This window comes from Marmota monax, unplaced genomic scaffold, assembly GCF_021218885.2.
Source record: "Marmota monax isolate L192 unplaced genomic scaffold, Marmota_monax_Labrador192_F-V1.1 WCK01_AAM20220418_F8-fsc00029, whole genome shotgun sequence".
NCBI classification, from domain to species: Eukaryota; Metazoa; Chordata; class Mammalia; order Rodentia; family Sciuridae; genus Marmota; species Marmota monax.
In genome coordinates, this window is record NW_026693024.1 from 9,537,173 (window position 1) to 9,559,382 (window position 22,210).

General features: G+C 37.0%; 1 long non-coding RNA gene across 2 annotated transcripts; it reads left to right on the forward strand.

Moving 5' to 3' along the window:
• Positions 1-1,233: 1,233 nt before the first annotated feature.
• On the forward strand, positions 1,234-20,717 carry LOC124098624 (uncharacterized). Of its 2 annotated transcripts, none has more exons than XR_009227649.1 (4): positions 1,234-4,541; positions 8,990-9,134; positions 12,443-12,628; positions 16,142-20,717. It is a non-coding gene; the product is annotated as an uncharacterized LOC124098624 (long non-coding RNA). The 2 variants fall into 2 exon arrangements; XR_006853641.2 differs by having other exon boundaries at positions 1,237-2,172.
• Positions 20,718-22,210: the final 1,493 nt, after the last annotated feature.

Below are 22,210 nucleotides of genomic sequence, written 5' to 3' on the forward strand. Positions count from 1 at the left end.
ACGTGAGTTCAAGGAGAGTGATAGGAATTAAGAATAAATTTAATTTTAGATATTTTCATCGAGAAGCATGCTGGTGATGTTAGTGACATGACTTTGAATCCATGAAAGGCCGTTTTCTGTGCTTGATCAATTCCATTTCTAATGCTAGCATCCTGAAAGTGTGTGACCGTCATCGGCCTGGTAATCTGCATACACCAACTTGATTTTTTACTTCCTAGAATGTTTAGCATGTACACACACCTGTACAACTATTTTGTTAATATAGAATTTACTTTTAAAATGTATTTCTAAGTTGTTTTTAAAAATTTTTAAACATGTTTGCTTGGTAATAGGAGGACTACACACCTTAGCTTAATCAAGAAACTCTGGCTCTTCCCTGGCCTCTTAATTTTCTTCTGAGAGAAAAGGAAGGCTTGCTGTTTTCCAGCTCAAAGTAAATACACTGATCTTATTTTTTTTATTTTGTATGCCTTCTCAAAAAACAACTTTGATCACAGTGCAAATACTTCTCAAAAATTAAAATACCGGGAAGTTTTTTGTGAGCCTTTTTCTATTTATTAGGATGTTATTTAAAGTTGAAAAAATTAGTGTAAATGCTCTCTGGAGAATATAAATGCTTCCATGAAGATAGTTGGCATTTCCTAGGAAACTCCAAAGACTATCATCTATCAATCCATCTTTCCACAAATGTTTGAGAAATGCCAACTGCATGAAAGGTCTAGATTCTAGATGGATTGGAGGTGACACATTGATAAATACATATGAGAAGTTAGATGATGAGATTAATGATAGTTTCCTGTTGTATATCTTATTTTTAAGTTTAATTTTATTATGGTCTATTTGATGATTAAAAAACATATGTATCTAAGGTGTACAATTGGATGACTTCATGTACATGTACAATTTGAAATAATCACCAAAATCCAAACTAATCATGTATCCATCATTTCTTTCCTTCCTTCCTTCCTTCTCTCCTTTCCTCCTTTTCTTTTATGTTTTCTGATGGAGGGATGGTTAAGTCATATCCTCTTAGCAATCCTCAAATTGTATAGCATACAATTTGATACTCTTTCAACCTGATGCAGGAGTGGAAAGAATCATCACCCTCATTTTTGAACAGTGAAAGCGAGACTTGAGTTTTGCAGACGAGTGACTTACCCAAGGTCGTGCATCCCTGTCCTAAGTTGGCAGAATCATGTTGAAGACAGGCCCTCAGGACTCCTGAGATAGAATTTGCTTAGAATGATTTCACATTACCCCTTATAAAACAAAACAACCACTAAAGACGGTGCTTGATGAATCTGTGAGCAATATAACTATATAGCAGAATGATGCTTTGTGGCAGTGAAAGTTTGGAAATTCCCTTATGAAGGAGAAAATGATGCATCTGGTTTGGAACCAACTTATCTACACTTGAAAGAGCCTGCTGTTGGGGGAAATGATCTCACCAGTGATAAAAGGAGGAAGTGGGTGGGGGAGGCCCACAGTAGATCAATCATCCCCACCCTTGGACTTGGACAGGCTCCCTGACACTGTCTAGCCCTGACCACTTATTTGCCTAGATTCTTGTTAGCTGTCAACACATTGATGCTAAGGAAATTCAGTTAGTTCAAGACAGGTTGTTTTTCCTCTTTTAATTTTTTTTTTAAAATGTGTTCTTTTCAGATACACGCGGCAGGGAGACGACGATTCTCAGTCAAGATCTCTTGAGTCTATTTTCCTTGGATGTTTTTGCTGGTTCTCATTAAAAAAAAACAAAAAACAAAAAAAAAAAACAAAAAAAAAAACAAGGATGTTACCTATTTATTTATTTATGCATGGGGTTAAATATTCTGGTTTTGGTCTACACAGTGAAAAATAGCATTATTGCTGAATGTCAAAACAATCAGACCTGATTACCATTCAAGTCTTACTGTGCAAAGGCAGCACATGACTGTTGCCTGGGACTCCTGAAGATCTCAATGTCTGGCTCCTTCCTTTTTCTTCAGAGCCCTGCACCTTAAACAGTAGATGGCAGTGTGAGATGGGGAATTTAAACCTTGGCAGCTGTTTGCTTGAAACTAGCCCAGGAAAAATGGCTTTTTGACTTGGAAGCATTTATGAAATGAACTTTCAGGCAGAGTTTTGTCTGGCCGCCAGGATCTCGCCCTGGAAGGTGCTGGCAACCCACAGGTGAGCCTGCGCGAGGGCTTTGTTTGAACTGGAGCTGTTGCCCTGCTCGGAAGCAAGATGGGGTGCATTTGGGCACAATGCATTGTCACTGAGCCAAGGAAACCGCTGTTTCACCGTCCAGGCAAGCCTGCACCCCAACCCGCCCCTTCCTGGGGGAGGTACACCTCCTCCTTTTCCTTTCTGGGAAATTCATGGTGTTTAAATCTATGAAATAGAGACTTTGATGTATCTAATGTATTAATGCTGCTTCAGGTTTTCAGTTAATCATCACTTTCCTTTCTATCCTAAACCTGTTAAAAATCAGAGGCTTTTTAAACGGAAAAGAAAATTAAATTATTTATGGGAGAATTTCTCAGTAAGTTTGAAAGGACACCACTCCTCGTGGCTTATCAGATATGGATTTTGTTTAGAATCTTGAATAAATTATGGAAAAGAGGACAGCACTGAAGCTGGTTTGAGTTTCTCTTCTGTTATGGGCTCTTAGCAATCGCAGTATTTTGTATCTGTGGTTTACCCAAACATGTTTCCCTCTAGAACACTTTATAACAAAGTACGTTTAAAGAAGGGAAAAACATTTGACTCACTCAATATTTTATTTAATAGAGAAGGAATTAATAATTCTAAGAGGATGCTTGTATTGCAGGCAGTAATTATAGAATTTAAATCGGGTGCATAATCTGTGTATCCTAAGGTTGGTGATTCTTCTTCTTCTTAGACCTATGTAAAAACTCCATTTCCTTACTTTTGGATATAATTTCTAGACCTGTTAAATCTCAACTCTTGTGTAATGCAACCCACATTATTCCACAGTGTTAAGCTCCACTTTCTTCAGCCGTAAAAGTGGAAAATAGTTTTTATTTGCTTCACAGAGCCCGATATACAGTAAGTGTTGGCCATTTATAATTTATCCAGATATGCAAACTCATTAGCTATGATTGTTATTATACAGAAATTAGTGTAGGCATATTGTCAAACAAAATTGCTTTTCCTACTTTACAAAATAATTCAAAAAGATAGAGAATATTAACACTACTCTAAACCAAGCAAAATTAGGCAGGTAAATTTTCTGTTCAAAATATAATTATAGAAAAGTGCAGAAAAATTTGGAACCACTAGTAAGAACACTCATTATCGTAAATATGGTTAAAGTGAGAAAAATAGAGTCTTACACAAGTCTCCATACACATGGTATGTGTGTGTGTGTGTGTGTGTGTACACACACATGTATTTTAATACATTACTTCAACAAGTACTTTGGTTAATGAGGGGCATTTTCAGGATGTAGGGCAAATAGAAGCAGGAAAATAAAGTATGAGCAGAAGTCACACCCATCTCTTCCTTTAAATAGGCAGGCCTTCCTTTTGTTACATGAGGCTGGGGCAGAGTGTGAAAGGGTAGAAGGGAGTTTGGACTTAAAAATAGTAATCACCTTCATGAATCCAAAACCTTCCCTTGAGAAAACCGTTTAGTGAGCAGCTCGTTGTGGATTTGGTGAATGTGAACTGAGAGCAGTTGCCCCACAGGGTCGTGGTGAATTATCAAGATATTTTTTTCTGTCATAGGTGAACTTGTCATTAAATGTGGTACCCACATTTAATCCCAGTGACTCAGGAGACTGAGGCAGGAAGATCGCTAGTTCGAAGACAGTTTTGGCAAATCAGCAAGACCCTGCCTCTAACAACAACAACAATAACATTTAAAGAGATGGGGCAGTGGTCAGTGGAGAGTCCCTGGGTTCAATCTCAGTAACACACACACACACACACACACACACACACACGAACCAAAAAATAACAAAACCAGAAGTTATTTTCCAACACTATCTCTTTTACTTTTTCACATTTTCTTCAAGTTGTTCATTGATTTTGCTTTTGTTAAACATTAACTTTGCTAAGGTCCAGTTTCTTCTCCTGATTCTTCCAAGATTTGAGATCTTGGGCAATTTGCTGAACATCTGTGTTCTTGCCTGCAAAACAAAAAAGAAAAATAAAAGAATGATAACATCTCAGGTGACTGTGAGAAGAAAGTAGTTAATACATATAACACCCTTTAGCTCAGTGTTGGGCACAGAGTACGTTTTCATTCAATAGGCAGCCAGAGTTAAAAAAAAAAAGGATGCTTTGACATTTAGAGAATTAGAAAACTATTGCATATTCTGACTAAAAACAGCTCAGAATTCATTATCTTCCTCCCCTCTTTTTATACTTGAGGAACATCAAGCTAGAAGATTTAAGTAAACCTTGGTAATATGGAATGAATTAGTCAGAGGCCTTTAATGATAAAGATTGACTCACACAATTATGGACACTGAGAAATCTCAAGATCTGCAGTCACAAGCTGGAATCCAAGATCGCTGCTGGGTAGCTCTGGTAAGAAGTTTGGCAGGCTCAGGACCCAGGGAGAGCCCATGTTTCAGTTGAACCTGAAGCAAGAGAAGACTGACAATGTCACTGAAAGCAGTCAGGCAGGAGGAGTGCCTATTACTAATAGGAGGACTAGCCTATTCAGGCCTTCCACTGATTGGATAAGGCCCACCCACTTGGGGGGGCAACCTGATTCACTGGGTCTATAAATTCAAATATTATCTCATCTAAAGATATTCTCACAGGAACACTCAGAATTATATTTGTTCAAATGTTGGGACCCCCTTGACCCTGTCAGGTTGACATATAAAATTGATCATCACACTGATATTTATGTTGACATGTAAACTTCCAAAATAGTCAAAGAAAATTTGACAGGACTTTGTTGTCCTATTTGCTAAAGTATAACATTTGTATTTTATCTTAAACAAGTTTAGGCTTTTCTTTTGCTTCAGATAAATTCACATTCTTCAGGTATCGCAATGAATGCTGTTCTGTCAATACCTTCCTAGGGTTTTGCTGGGGTAATGTGGACTTGAAACCAAGCAGATCCACATGCAGAGCTATTTCCTACAAGAACCCTATTTGTGGCAGGGCATGGTGGTGCATACCTGTAATCTCAGTGTCTGGGGAGGCTGAGGCAGGAGAATCATGAGTTCAAAGCCAGCCTCAGCAATTTTAATGAGGCTCTAAGCAACTTAGAAAGACCCTGTCTGTAAATTTAAAAAATACATATTAAAAAGGGCTGGGGATGTGGCTTGCTCAGTAGTTAAGCACCCCTGAGTTCAATCTCCTGTACAAAAAACCCCCACACCCTTATTTGTACTTTCCTGGTATTGTCTCTGCCTTTAAAGCAGAGTAAGGAGGGCACAACCTTTACCTTTTTCTCTGCCTTATGGAAAACTAGAAATTGTGACCTGTCTTGAGAGAACTCTGGGATGAGAGCTCAGAGAAACCATAAATCTCATCACCTGGATTTGAGAACCCATTTGACAGTGGGGAATGGGGAGAAGGGGTGTGTTCAGCTTTGCCAAAGGAAATGCACTGTGGTGACATTGGGCTCTAGAAGTATAAGTTAGGGACAAAAATCAGTAGGGGATGTATGATGAATTACCAGAGCTAACAGGTGATCAATGTTATTCATCACAAGACCAGAGAACATAACCCAGGGGCCTTGGTCGCACCTCAGGGCAGTGAACACAGCTCCAGATTCTTTAAGGGGAAGGAATCCAATGTCCTAACAGAGGTTGACTTGCTTGGCAAGAGTGGAGGCCAAGTTCTACACCAGGCTTTTCTGAATATCTTCTTTTCAACCCTGTGGGTGTTGGGCTATATTCTGTCAGTGTCTTCAGACTGAAAGAGTTTTTAATTATTAATTCTTTTTCCATGTTATCATTCCTACTGGTAATAAAAATGAATTGTATACCTACATTAACACATTTCTTGGCATTTTGGAGTTTTGATCATGTTTCTACTTAGTAGGAAGACTTATTGTCAGAATACATATAGAAATGTATTTAAAAGGTTTAAATACATTTATCTAATGAGTCATAGTTCTTTAAACCTATTGGGAATATTCTTGCTATATTTTCTGTAACTTTATTTTTGATCCTTGTTCATTTGATATTTATTGTTTTTATCTTGTGGGTCTCACTAACAATACATAATCAAAATTGGAATCCATTTTAATAATGAACAGAGACAGTAAATTCTTAGATTGTTAAAACACTTTAGAAAATCATTCCATTATTTTGAATACTTTTAAAGTACAATTATTTCAACTGAGATAATGATAAAGTAATGATACCACTGTGAATGATTCCTATAAAATCCATTTGAATTTTTTACCAATATCTATCCAGGTACTTAAATTAATTCCATCAGTTAAATATATACATATAAACATGTTTGAATATATAGAATGAAATGATAAATGTAAGATATTATATAGACATTTATTAAAATACATTGCTTTAGGATTTTCAGAGTGTTTAAATACTCTCACATGTGTTTATTGCATGCTTGAGATAAGAGTCATTTATTTTTTCCAAACTCTACCCTATGAAACTGAGTAAAAGACATTGTTCCTGCCTTTAAGGGGCTCATATTCCACTACTGCAGACAGAGGAGTAAGGAAATAATTGAGATGTAAGAAGACTGGTATGATAATAGATGCAGAAATACAGTTCTTCCCAAGCAGAGGAGGAAGCCATAAATTCTGTGTGGTGCAGTGGTCGTGAGTCAAGGAAGCCTCTGAAGGCAATTTAGTATCCTGAGCTAAATAGCAAAACTGAGGAGTTACCCAGGAGGAACAATTGGGGAAAAAAAAATTCCAGGGAGAGGAATCAGCAGGATGTAGAGGTATTGGAAAAATTAAAATTTGGAAACAAAAGGGGAATCAAGATTCAAATCTGGAAAACAAGTACCAGAGCCAGAGAGTAGAAGGCCTTAGTCAAGATGAATTTCCTATGGGAAATGGGCATCCAGGGGTGGCTGAATCTCATTTATCATCTTGCTACTTAAAGAAGGTAGGAAATGCAAACAATCTCACGTTTACCAAAGGTCACCCAGTTAAAGAACTATCCAGCTTAGTGCTGGTCTTCTAGTTCACCATCCTGTGTAGATCCGTTATCTCAGAATGCTGGGCTGACTTGAATTAGTGTTCCAGTGAGTCAAATAATGAACAAGAGTGGGATGGAAAGACCAGATTTCTGCTGCTGTACCTTCAGTTTCAAAAACAGCACCAAGTTCCAAACTGTTGTAACCAACAAATAACAAACATTTTATTGGGCAGTTCCCAAGTATCAGATACTCTTTCAAATTCTTTCACATGGATTAGAGGATTAAAGCACACACTCTTAGAGGATCACGTTACATTTTTGATGCAGTATTTTAAAAATTATTGCTAGTCAAGGAAAAGGTAATATGATCTTGAAGGTTCTGGAGAATTTCATCTAATGTGCTCAAATGACACATTTTGATGAGAAGAGATTTAGAGAATGAGGGAATGGGTTTGTCTTCAAATATTTGAAAACCTATCAGGTAAAAGAATGGACCTATTTTTTTGAGAATAACTTACAGAAAGTTTACCTGGGGTCAATGGGAGTGTATTATGAAGAGTTCTGATTTGACTCATATATAAAAACCATTTTCTGACAATTTGATTTTACCAACAATAAAACAGGTTGGTTTAGGATGAGATAAGCTCCCATTTACCCACGATATTTACCCAAGAGCTAGAGGGTCATGGATCCTTTAGGAAAAGATCGATTCCTTCCTTCCTTCCTTCCTTCCTTCCTTCCTTCCTTCCTTCCTTCCTTCCTTCCTTCCTTCCTTCCTTTTCTCCATTTGATATTGGGGACTAAAACCAGGAGCACTCTATCATTGAGGTACACTCCAGCCCTTTTTATTTTATTTTGAGACAGGGTCCAGCTAAGTTGCTAAGGCTGTCTTTGAATCTGTGATGCTCCTGCCTCTGACTCCCGAGTAGCTGGGGTTACAGGTGTGTGCCACTCTGATCAGCCATATTCATTCTTTGAAAGTCAGATTGAATGATGTCATACCAATGGCTCTGTGAGACCAGTTGGAATTTTCAAGAGAGGCATACACCCATACGTTAGTCCCCAATATGTTTGAAAGCACTTGGCCTGTTTCCAATCAGTTGGAACATCCGTTAAAGCGGGGGAGGGGGCTCGTTGTCCTTTTCTCGATGTCCTTTCCAAGTCAAAGCAGATTATTGATAGTTTCCTATACTGTCTGTTCTTCTGTTTATGAGGAATGACTCAAAGGAAGGTTTGCTTTAATTCAAAACAAGCAGATTGCTGTGTGTGGAATGGGCTGCCCATGCTTAGATGTGGCCCAAGAGTGCTCACTGGTCCTCAGTGATGCTCATCAGGTGTTGCTTTATCTGAACACCTGGTGATTCGGGCCAGGAACTCTGGCTACAGACTTTCAGATCACTCTATGGATGGATTATAAATTTTCCAGGAAAAAAAATCATTATAAGGCACCCAGAGAAACTGATAGTTTAGCAAACCATTAAATTGCAGAGTGGAGTCTCTGGCTTGGGATACTCATCGCAGGACAATTACACCTCTGAAGCAGGAGCCCCTCTTGGGGGAGGCTCTGCCTCTAGATGACATAGCTCTGTTTTTCTGAGGAGGTACACAAACTAAGGGCTATGAAACATTAAGTTTGGAGGACACTTTTGTTCTATCTCCTCTTTTCTCATTTGAAATGTGATGGACGTACCTAACCTGCTCCCATTCCTGGATAAAGGGAATTAAAGATAAAAAAAACCCTGTAGTCATTAAATGATGTGGATGCCTGAGAGGGTGACCCTGGCTGGACACATGTCCTTCTGTTCTCCACCACGCTGTTGAATGTAGAACTGAGACGTTCTAATCAGACCTGCTAAAGCTCAAATACTGGTGTTTTTGTTCTTTTACTGGTAGAAAGTAGAAGAGAATTCAATTGTCTTGGAGCTAGAGGGTTTAAGACCATCTGATGGAGTGAAGGTCTCCATCTTCTTTGGTACATTGGACAAGCGGCGCTGGAACGTCATTCATGGTTTTCTTGACATGGAAACTAAATTGTTAGGTGAGAAAATTTTTAATTCTTGAATGTCTTTCTTCTAATATTCTAAGCAGGGTTTACAGAGGAAAAAATAGGCTTTCAATATTGGGGATTTACAAAAATTTGAATAAGATTTTTATTTGGATTCATTTATATTCAAAACCAGAAACTAAAGCTCTATATCTTTAAAGCAATGGGTTTATTATGCCATGGATTGCATCAAAGGTTTATAGGTGGGGTTGTAAAAAGACTTATCTTTGGCTACTATGTTACAAAATGAGCAATCTTTTAAAACATATGTTTTCTGAGCAGTATTTCTATACACATAATCTTCACCTGTTTGTTCCTACAAATAAGCTGCTTCATTTTAAAATGTTATGTGGTAAATCCCTAGCTTTCTATTCTAGAAAGGGTCTGGTAATAAGTTTATCTTCTCCTTTTGGGGAAAGGAGAATATTCTTTCCTGAGTCCAATTTCGCTGAAGTTCAAGATTGTTAGCAAATAGTGGAGTGGCTACAGCCTTGGGCATGGATTCCGTATACATGGGTTCCAATGTCCTCTCTGCCACTAACAGCCTGGGTAACAGGATACAAATCACTACCTTGATGGGCTAGGTTTTCCTTTCTTTTCTTTCTTTTTTTTTTTTTGTTTTTCATCAGTAAGAATTGAAAAGTGGTTTCTACTCTCCCTGCAAACCCTAACGTCTATGTTATTATATTGACAATATCTTCAGAATCTTACGCTTGAATAGAATGTATTATATGACATTTAGGGCAATAAAAAGAAAGAAGGATATAGCTATCCCTAAGTCATATTTAAACATATACTGCCTCTCCTAGTGGAAAAATAATATCAAAGTAATTTACATACGGAAATATAGCTTCACAAGCTTTTTATTTGTTTTGTGGATTTTTTCTCAAAACCATTTTTAGCAAAACGTGCTGGTTAAAAAGAAATGGGGAAAGGTCAGTGTCCTTTTAGAATATGTCATTTGTCTAAGTTCTGGCCAAGAGTTGATGATTTCTTGAGGTTTTCTGCTTTTGCTGCTTTTAGAGATTTTTGTTTACTTATTTATTTTAGGTTTATTCTCCTAGGCTTTTCTTCCTGGGGAGAAAAAAAGAAATCAAAAGGAATAGATAATTATCTAGGTAACAAATTCCCATTTTCTAAATGCTGTAATAGATTATTTTGCATCCTTTCCTTTTTCAAATATACCTTTGGTTTTCATAGCAAGGATCTACCTTGAAGCTCTTTGTTTCTTCTGCTTTCAGCCCAAATTATCATTTAGTATCAATGGCAGAGCCCCTCTACCCCAACCCCTTGGAGGAAGTTGGTTTGTAAATGTTGCAGCAATCACATGCATTAAGCTGTAGATGCTGAACCTGAGAAGCACCTAACAATTTCTAGCCCTTGGGGACTTTTTCTGGCCTTCCTCTGTGACTTTGTTTCCTCTTGAATTTAAGTCATGCTCTTTCTATTTCCATATCCTGATTCCTCTTTGAGAGTCAATTGATGCGCAGATGCTTAGGCTCATTTGCAAACCCAAGGATCACCTGTGGGATGAGATGTGCCTGCATCACCTGGCTTTCTGTCATCCTCACCCGGTGTTGCCACCAACACCCTGTTTCTCTGCCTTCACTCTCCCTGATTCACTCCAAGTTCACATTCCTGCTCACTGCATCTGTTTTTACTACTTGGAAAAGAACAAAGTAATCGTTCTGATCCCCATAGGGGTCAATTACCTTTCCTTGGTTCACCATCACATATTTCATCTCCAACCCAAGCTGCCATTTTGCACGTGGCTTGTTCAATTGCAAAAGGGGAAGGGTGGGTGGACTGGAGTCAGAGGGGAAGCAAATATTTTGAATAGATTTATACAAATCCATCGGTGCACCTGGAAAAACTGTATAGCAGAATAGACAGAGCATAGGTATTAGAATTAGAAACCAGCATTTGAATGTAGGCTTTGAAACACATTAACTGTTTGCCCTTAGGAAATTTTGTAACTACTATTAAGAACTTGTTTTTTTATGTATAAAATATACATAGTAATAAAAATATTATTGGATTACTGTATTAAACAAAGAAAATAGATAATATATCGAAAGTCCCTAGAACTTGAGAAGGGCACTAAATAAATCATATCAATTAGTATTGTTGATGCTGTAATAAGTTAGTCATATTCCTTTATTCATGAGAAAATAGTTTCATCCTCAAAGCAATTTGACAATCATTCACTAAACACTATGCAGATTCTCTAGTCTGGGTAGGGAATATAAAAGTGGAATGAATTATAACTTTTAATCTTCCTGACATCTTCTGCTCTGAAAAATCCAGTATTTTAGCAAGATATTCAAAGCTTTGTTAATTTGTTCTCAGCCAGTTTTCCAGCCTCCACTCCCACCCCCCAAGATAGTTTGCTTTCAAAGGGGGGATTCTCATATACATGTGATTCCTTGTGTTTTGGGGGGCTGAAGATGGGTCAGAAGGAGGCAAATTCTAACTCACTGTAAGACCTAACATAAATGGAACCTTCCCTCTGCATTCTTTCTTGACCTGCCCTTCTATGCCATCCTCACAAGAAGAATGGTTTACATCAGATACACAGCATTGCAAGCCCTTCATAAATTTTGCTCCCCTGCTTTGTGTCTCTCTAATCTGTCCCTGCTGTAAATTTCAGCTAGCAAGATCTCTATCTCAAAAAACCTACCTACAAGAAGCAAGAAGAGAATTCAAGCTCCATTACAGATGTTCCTATATTTACATAGGGTTATACCTGGATAAACAGATTGTTAGTTTAAAATATAATTATAAGTTGAACATTCATTGCATACACTTCATCTACCAAACACACTAGCTTTGCAGAAGCACTCTGTAGAGTGCCAGTTGTTTTCCCTAGTGACCACAGGGCTGGCTGCTAGGGAGCTGCAGCTCACTGCCATTGCTCAGCGTCACCAGAGAGAATCGGAAGTGCATTTGGCTAGCCCAGGAAGAGGTCTAAGTTAAAATTCTAAATACAAATTCTACTACTGTATTGTTTTTGCACAACTATGAGACTTCTTCAGTTGAATCATGATTAAGTCAGGGATGGTCTATAATTTTTTCTTTGACTTGGACAAGTTCAGAATCTGTTTTTTTTTTTGTTTGTTTGTTTTTGTTTTTGTTTTTGTTTTGTCTGTAAATGGAAGTTGTCAATGAGGTATATAACTGAGCAGATCTTTTGTATAAAGCTTTAGCATATAACAGGAGATGGCTTTTAAAACATGATCATAGTGCTCCATCTCCTCCTATAAAAGACGTCTCCTTTTTGATTCTCTAACTGGGATTTATAGGTCTAATGATATACCTCCCATCTCATGGAAACCTAAAGCTACAGGCTGCAGTGAAGAGTTACAATACAAGATAACAAAATAAAGGATAAAGCAGACCGATTGATTATTCCAGTTCATTATGATAGAAATTTCAGGACAAGGTTCCAACACAACAAGAAAGGAACACAGCGTTCTTCATTCTGGCTGGTGAGTTTTATGTTTCTGTTTGGCTTTTGGAGAGTAAAACTGCTAATCTATTGGAAGAATGAGTCCAAATGGAGAAATGAGGAAAATATTTGTTAAAAAAAAAAAAAAAAAAAAGTAAATTTGAGCCAAGATGTTAAATACAGAGTTTGTGTCTGGGTCTGAGGTGCCTGGTTCAAGCATTTGAATGGGGTCGTGCATTTTAGGAGATCACATGTCTTTCTTATAAATGGAGTGAACTGCAAGGTGTGGGGATCTAAAAACCTCTGGTAGTTTTCAGTTGCATGCTTTTCATCAAAGGATTGGAGTTGATTCAATTAATATGGCCCCCCACTGAGTTCCATTTTCATCTGAACCCACGTGGCAAAGCTGTAAATGATACGTGCAAATAAGGATTTATCTCTGGGGAAAGGCTTCTTCACAGCAGCGCCTGCTCTCGCTCTGTGAGCTGCGAACCCTGTGCTGAGCTGGGTTTCAGGGCTGTGACCCCAAGAAAGGGCACTCGTCTTGTCTTTTTCAATGTTAGTGTCAAAATATTCCACTTTCCAAATATTTGAAGAACAAGATGAGACTGTGAGTGATGGACTTCTGTTAAAAATCAAAAGAGAGATTGTCTATTTTAAGAATTCTGCAGAAAGCATATACTGTTCTCTTAATTTTGGTGGAGGGGATGCATCAGAATGTCTGTTGACTCAGGTGCCATCAGACCCAAGCAAACGTCTTACACTCAGCTCAAATTGTTGTAGCTATTGTATTTCGATTAAAATTAAATTTCACAAAAAAAAAATGAAGTTAGAGTGGATTTTACCTCAAAATGATTCATTTCTCTCTATGGAAAAATATTTGTCAAGACTCAGATAAGATTTTACATTAGTTTTGTAAACAAAGAAAATGTAATGCCAAATGAATATTTTTTATATGGTTCATGAGTCTTTAATTTCTTTGGTGTTAGGCAGTACATCTAATCATGACATAGAGCCTCCTGAGAGTCAGTGTGCTTTTGGGTTTTTTGCATTTGTAATCTGAAATATCACAGTCATGTAGAAATTTCACTGGGGGCCAATGTCTGTCTAAGGCATCAATTCATATTTGCCACTGAATTTAAGGTGAGAAAGCATTTTGACACACAGTGTATATGATAATGGGCTCTAGGACAGGCAAATTAAGGCTCAAACTCAGTTCTGTTCCTAGGGAACTCTGCTATCTTGATAAGGTTCCTTATCTTCTCTGGTCTTCACCTTGACCATCATAAAGGGGCATTCTGATGCTACCTTGCTGGGTGATTTTGAGAATTACGTATCTTACGAAGCTTAAGTGTCCTCAAACACTACCTGGCCCATAGAAACAACTTCTGAGTTACAGGGTGGTCTTTGAACCAGCAGCATGAGCTTTACTGGAAAAATTGTTAGAAGTGCCAGTTCTCCACCCTACATCAGACCTACTGAAACAGAAATCTGGAGCGGGGTCCAAATCTTTTCATTTTAACAAAACTTCCAGATGATTATGATGCACACTCAAGTTTGAGACACCTACATTGTGTGGTGAACTGTATGAGGACAGTTATGTTTAATGTTCAACGGTGATGTTGAGTTATCCCAGGAACTTGGTATATGAGGTGGCTCGTATTTTAAACGTGTCGAAATGGGAAGAACAATATTCCTTATATAATCTTCAGTGATGGATAAATGTAACTAAGGATTATTAATAGTTTAATTACCTTCAGAGGTGTTGTACATTATATATCTTGTTTAATGCTTACAATAACTTCAAAAGAGAGGTGCTGTTGCCAATCATGTTGTTCTAAGCAAGGAATGAGGATTATTGAAGCTGCCTCCACAAAAACGTCATAGAACTGAGCTTCAGACCCAAGTTTCAGAAACCTCATAGTTTGTGACACTGACCATCACAATGTTTTATTTTGATAGGATTGATGAACAGACATTCACAATTATGTTCCAATATAACACACACACACGCACACAAACATGTATGCACATGCACATGAAGGTATGTATCACTTCCACAGGTGGTCTTCTGTGAACATCCTCCCTGTCTTCTTCCTTATTCTGGGCCACATAAACCTTTCTCACCTTCCCTCTGGAATTGATCACTATTTGTATTGTATATGAGTATTTACACCCACAGACACTCACAAATACACAGGTATATATGGATATCAATTTCATGAGGGTAGAAATCACATCCGTCTTACTCATCTTTTGTAGCCCTGTGCTTACAACAGTCCCTGACCCATCATTTGAACCTTGTAATTGCTAATTGAATGATGAATGAATGAATGAATGAATCTCTATTAGTGCTGGGAAAAATTTCATCCTCACAGTTCTAGAAACTAGATTCTTTTTTTCTAGTTCTAGTGAGCTGAAGAAATGATGGCTAACCCTTTTTATTTATTTATTTTTTAAATTAAATTATTTATTTATTCTAATTTGTTATACTTGATGGCAGAATGCAATTCATTTCATATTACACATATAGAGCACATTTTTTCAAGTCCCTGTTGTACACAAAGTATTTTCACACTATTCATGTCTTTAGCCATGTACTGAGGGTAATGATGTCTAACTCATTCCTACCCCGTTGAACCCTCCCTTCCCCTCCTCCCCTTTACCCTATCTAAAGTTGCTAACTCTTTATTTGGAAGGCAGATGCATTCACTTTTGCAGTTTTCTTAATATTAATTGATCAACACGTGTAGAAGTCATGGGATCGATGTGACATTTCATTTAACTGTCAATCATATAGACGTAAATTTTTAAGTTGAAGAAGACTATGGAGAACAACTAATCTCTGTGCACATTGGGAATGTGGGCGAAGGGGTTAAGTGATTGTTCATGGTTAAATGCAGGTTAGAGGCTGGACAGAAAGTGAGGCAGGAAGTCCAGTTTGGCTGATGTCTGGGCAGCTTTTTTCTTACCCAAGAGAAAGTGCACCAGCTGTGACTGAGTAGGTCATGCAGCATCTGCAAGGCCTTATGGTCTCTACCCTCCCATAACATCATGTTGAATATTCTGGAAAAATTTACATGGGATATTCTTCTAAACTGACTTTGCCACTAACAAATTGCACAATCGTCAGTAAGTTACTTTAACGTTGTGCCTCAGTTTCCTCATCTCTAAGTTTTTTGGGGAAAAAATAATGTCTACTCCTCAAGCTAATTATGAGGATTGAAAGAGATAAAACAAAACAGTGCCTGACAGATAATAAGTGCCTTATAACTGTCAGCAATTCTCTTACTCATGAAATTGGGGGGAAGAAACTTTGTTATAGGACATTTTCTTTAGAGTTGGAGTGATCAATGGCTAAAGTAAAAAGCCACCTCAATGGTGAAGTTTGCATAGAACTCAGGTAAACAGTATCTTTATGCAGATAAGCAACGTCTTCCCAATTCTCCTCCATGAGTAGACGAGAAGGTAATATTTTTATGATTTACCTCCTCTTGACTTTTATGAGTTGGGAGTATTAGCTCATATTATTTATTGAACATTTCTGGCCTAGGCAAAATGGATTAAGCCCAACAAAGCTGAGGAGATGGAGTGACAAAAGTTCTTACCAAGAATTTTGAGTTGTAATTACAGATTCCATTTAAAATAATCAGTCCACTTTAAAGGAAGCCATTTGACTGACATTATGTACTTGACACCTGGAGAAGAGAAGTTCAATGACTTTTTAGGTAAGTACATCATTGTCTATGATGAGGAATGTAAATGAAGGTGAAAGCTGTTTGAGAAAATTGATATGGTTCTGAAAATTTATGTAAATATAATCTTTAAAAAATATTAAAATTCTAATATACCTGTGAAGCTATTTACTTACTAAAAATCAGTAAAAGTACATGCTGCTAGTCTTCTCTTCACTCTAGAGCTAAATCTAATTTAATTTTAAAGATGAAAGTACCCTATGGAGAGTATGCCTAGCCTATACATGCAGTATACACATTACGTACTGAGCTGTCTATGCAAACACACCTACATATTTACATATATACATTTGATGCATTTGTATCATATTTAAAAAAATGTATCATGTCCATTGCAAAATAAATTGCTAAACTGACCTGAGGCGATGGGTTTATGTTATTCACTGATCACTAAGCAGTTAGATTTACAGCAGACATAACAGATTGATCAGGTTGAATTGGCAGGAAACAGGCTAAAGCACTCGGGTGGCATTTGCCACTTCCGTTATATTCTCCTAATTAGAGGATTTTAACTAAGCCATTTGCAGGATGGTCAATAAAGGCATTCACATCAGGACTTATTCAAAAATGAGAAGTGTATTTGGAGCATAGCATGGTTGGTCAGAATCTGGCATGATTTTTTTTTTCTTTTAAAAACAAAGAGACAAATCGGGTTTGCTTGTTTGTTTATGTTTTGACGCTGGGTAGACACTTGATTTTCTTTTGAGAATCCAGGAAAATAACACACTCATTTTTATAGGCAGGTCAAGTTTACTTTCAAGATAAAGAGAAAAGACCTACGTTTGAAGGCTGAGCTTGGCTGCCAAGGCACAAAACAAGAACTTGAGAATTGGTTCTGCAGCTTTTGTTTTCTTTTTTTTTTTTTTTAGCAGAAATTGTCAATTACCCATAATTAATATTTACTGAGGACTCGAGGGGTTGCATCAGGTCTGAAGGAATGTCAAACACACCCACAAAAAGTTATGTTATTTCAAGTTAAATATAGATTTGACTGCAGTGTTTTCCCACTAGGACCATATTTTTTCATTCCTTTAGAAATCTTGTTATATATTTTTAAAGAAGGGTCGGCCATATATTCTTTAACTTGTTTCTTTTTTTTTTAACTTCTCCCTGAGGCAAAAAGAAGCAGCGACGACAAAAATAAAAGTTTTTATGATCCTGCTGAATCAAGATACTAAAACATGAGTTAAATGAAGAGGCGTGGTGGTTTTAATGAAGAAAAATAAAACAATTTAAGCGTTGCCAGGTGGAAAATGAGACAATCTCTTTACATGGAATGTGTAGAAGGGGAGGAGGCTCATGGATGCTGGGAAGGCAGTTTCCAATGTCAGGAATTTTTTGCCATGGTCTTTGATCTGCAGTCCAATTTTAGTCTTGGTCTAAAAGGGAAAAAAAAATGAAGAGGAAAACTATTACTTGCTTTAATGAAAAAAGTCTCAGTGAACCAAGGCTAACTATGGGAAAAACAAGCCAGGAAAAAGGGTGTTGATTCACAAAAGCAAGCAAATCTTAAAAACAAAAATCAAAGCAATACAAAAATCCGCTCCCCCCACCCCCTGCTACAAACCAATCCTTGAATAGCTTCACCATTAAATACTTCATGTGCTGTCCATCCAATGTCACATGATTTTGGCTTCATCTGAGTGTCTTTTCAATGAGTACGACCTTCTGTGTTTTGAAGGAGTAGCCATTGGTTCCATCTGCAACCTTTATTAGTCCCTGACTTCAATTTCTACAATCATGGAAGGAATCCTCTGCTGCATTCAAGAATATACTATTTTTTTAACATTCTGTGGATCTTGGTTGATAAAGATTTTGTTCTGACATAAAAGACGTGTTAGAACTGGAAATAAATCTTAGGTTTCTGATTCCGGTGTAGGAAGTAGATAAACATTGCTACCATAGCAAATCCGGTAAGGGAAAGAGATCACATATTTTTTAAACATGCTAAGACTCATAATAATTAAAAATAGAAAGTAAATGGGCTTTGGATGCAGCTGTGTGATAGAGCAGTTGCCTGACATTCATGAAGCCTTGGGTTCAATCTCCACCAAAGCAAAAAAACAAAAAGGAAGCAAACAATACATTTTTTTAACAATGATTGTTACTTGAAAGTATATACTTAGATAAATGACTAATACTATTAAATATTATTTTATTTGGAATCTAAAGACATACTTAGTTGCTTTGATGACTATTTTGCTTATTTGAATCAACAGAATAGATATTGTGATGCTAGTTTTATCAAGGGATGGAGTGGGGAGCTTTTTGTGTGTGATCTTTGCAATTTGTTTCTTTAAGACTTGTGGAGCTGGACGTCTCTGCTGCCATCTTTTGTAATCTTGTTGCTTTTTCACATCACTGCAGTTATCATGACCCAGGAAGGCTGGATGCTTGAGAAGAGGTTTGTTTCTCCCATATTCCATTCACAAATCCTCGTTTTCCCATTTTACTATTTAGCATCAAAGTTTGTCTCTTGGCCTCCAGAGGAACAATTTGGTAGGACCTATGTCATGATGAGAAATTCCTATAGGTCTAAAGTGGTCCATTTTTCTTGGTTTTATCTGAGAGCTGGGTGTCGTGTCGTTTCTCCTTTCAGTTTACTGTAGAAATATGCTCAAGAGTCTACTCCTCATCAGTTCTTCAGGTATTATTTTTCTGTTCTTTTCCAAAGAAAACTTCAATTTCTACAATTAAAAATAATAGCAAATTTGCTGTTTGCAAATTTCCTGACTCTGCGTATGAAAATTCTATTATACCCATTTGTATAGAAAAGGTTCCCACCTTACCCACGCTCGGATCTATACTGCCATCAAAGTAGAAAACCTTCCTCTAACACAGTTACACGGTTTGCAGTCTCTTTTTTCATGTTATTTTTGAGGTTGTAGTTGTTTATCTTCAGGCAGATTCCAGAGTCCGCTCTCACTTCTCTGAATACTCATAGGTTCACTCTAAACAACATAATGTCATTTTCCCTGAACGTCAATAAATCTGATATATTTTGACTATTTATCTCACAGGCAATAAAGATCCTTTGACAAAGTGCATTTCATGAATTAGCTCAAATTACATTTGGGCTCCTTTAGAGCTTCAGAGAAAGGTGCCAAACATTTGATACAACACGACATTCTATTTAACTTCAGGGGAGAACAGAACTTCTGATTCTCTCATTAAAAGAAAAGATAAAAAAGTCTGTTTTGTTAAAAAAAAAATCTTCAGGCCATTTATTTTAATTTATCCGTCACTTTTATTAAAGCATTTCAAGGTGATGTATGTTTCCTGAAGTTTAGGTATGAATCAAAATGAGTCAATATGTCTAAAATGCACATACTTCATTTTTTGAGATCATTTATTGTCCACTATTGATTATGAAGTATTAAAATGAACATGAAAAATCATGAAATACTGCTATAAGCCTTGGCTGCAGCACATTTTACCTTAATTCCTTTTATCTGTCTTCTTTTCCACTTACTAGATGTTTTCTGCCTCCCACAAAACATTTTAGCTCATAGTAAGGATAAGTAAATTACCTGCCAGTTGGAAAAATTAAAACTTGATCTCATTATGATTTCAGTACAGAAGAGTTGTTAGTCAGCTTCAATTACTGTAATAAAATACCTACGCTGATCAACTTGTAAAGATGAAAGGTTTATTTTTGGCTCAGTTTGGGAAGTTGCGGTCCATGCTTCTTTTGGACCTGTGATGGAATATCATGGAAGACCAAAGTTGCTTATGTCCTGGCTAGGATCTGAAGAAAGAGGAAGATCATGCCCCAAATGCTGAAGACCCCTGACTATCACAACCTTTTAAAGGTTCCTCCACCACCTCACAATGCCAGTCTGGTGACTAAGGCTTTAAAACATGGGCCTTTGGATGATGTTGCAGACCAAAGTATAGCAAGGGCTTAATAGCTTCTCCCACCCAGCTTTTCCTGTATCTGACTGTTAAGGTTTGGTTATAAGAAGTTCTCTTACGAGTAAAGCTCTGAATATGGGGGAGGTATGCATTGTTCAGCCAATTTATTGAGTTTTCTTGTGTGTATTTTTCCTAATAACTAGAGCCCTCGAACCAAAACATTAGCCAATGGCATTTCTTGGGAAAGAGGAATTCAAAAATGTGTTCTCTTGTGATGTTTGTCTGCACTCTTTAGAGTTCACAGGACTTTTATAATCAGTACTTTCCTTCTTCTGTCATCATGATCCTCAAATATATTGACAGTAATGGACTAGCAAACTTGTATATGAGTCAGCCTGTTCTTCTAAACTTTGCAAAAAAGTAAGCATAAAAATCTTGACTGGTTTTATTACAGTTTACTCAAATGGCATGCTGTTTTTCTTTTCCTCAAGAAGCTAATAAAAATTTGTTGGGCATCTACCCTGTGGAAATCACTGTGTTTGTTACTGCAGAGGAATTTGGGTTGATGTCATCTCTGGTTCCACCTGTCATCCACTTTCCTGCATATGGGGGTCTCTGCATTTTACACTGTGACTGTGATTGAGGACAGTCCCTCTATGCTGGGAAGAATAAGTCAGTCATTTGTGCACAGGCTTTATCTGGATTAAGAGTTCTGTTTAAAAGAACACATTCCACAGTTGGGAATAGCTAGATATTCTCACCATCTTTACATCCTTGCATGCCATTTTTATGAAAACCACCGTCTGCAAAGCTTGCATTCAGGGGCATTTTCCAGGTCACTAGTAAGATTGAATGTGATTATGAGGGAGTCTCTGGGGACCTTTGCCACAATTTCTTGCTGATTTCTTTCTGGTATAAATATTATTGAACAAATTGGTTAGCTGTTTTTCTTTTTCTGTTATCTGGAAGAGTTTACTCAGAAAAGGCTTATTTCTTTCTTAAATGTTGGAATGAATTCACAGGTGAAGGCTTCTTCTCAGCCGGGATACTTCCTTTGGTGAAGTATTTTAGTAGGAGCCTCAAATTTTTAGCCAAATACAAACTGTCACTTATTCTTCTGTTATTTTCAGGAATCTGTTTTATCAAAAATTTCAAATTCAGTGGCACATAGGATACTGACTCATATTCTGTAGTATATTTTTACTATTCATAGGATTGTTGTGACATACCGTTTTTTTATTCTGGCATTTCTTTAATTTATTTTCTTGTGTATTCTATTGCATTTATTTTATATTTATATATTTAGTATTTTTATATATTAGTTTTATATTTATGTTTTTATATTATTTTTTGTTTTACATATTTTACATATACATTAGCAGAGCAAAGAAAAATCGATTATCTAAATATCTATATTAACAATCCTTACAAAGTATACACCTGAAATATATACATATATAAATACATGCAATATTAACACACACACATATATATATAAATATATACATATAAATATATGTAATATAAATATATATATATATATATATACACATCTATATGCATATATGTGTGAATACATATATTTATATAGGTTTACACACACACACACATAGAGAGTGTGCACTTGTGTCAGGCAAGGGGAACTTTTACTGGTTCCAATCAAGGATTGCATTGCCTTGAGTACAACTTCAGTTTTTCTCAGGCTCCTTTTAACTCTGGTTCTCAATCTCCAAGGAGAAGTCCCCAGAGATTGGGGGATTAACTAAGGTCCCAACCCATTGATGGATTCTGAAACTCTAACATTTATTTTCTAAGTGCTACACAATTGCTGAGATTTCAGTTCTGATGCTTTGCTTCTTTGCCTCTTGCCTCACAGCTGAAGAATTTGGTAAAGGCCTTGAGGGGAAAACCCCAGGAGTCAGGCTCACTGCATTATCTGTTTTGGTCTTCGGATCTCAGCTGCTTTGGAGACTTGGAATTCCAATGTTTGTCCCTTTATTGCTGGGAGGAGG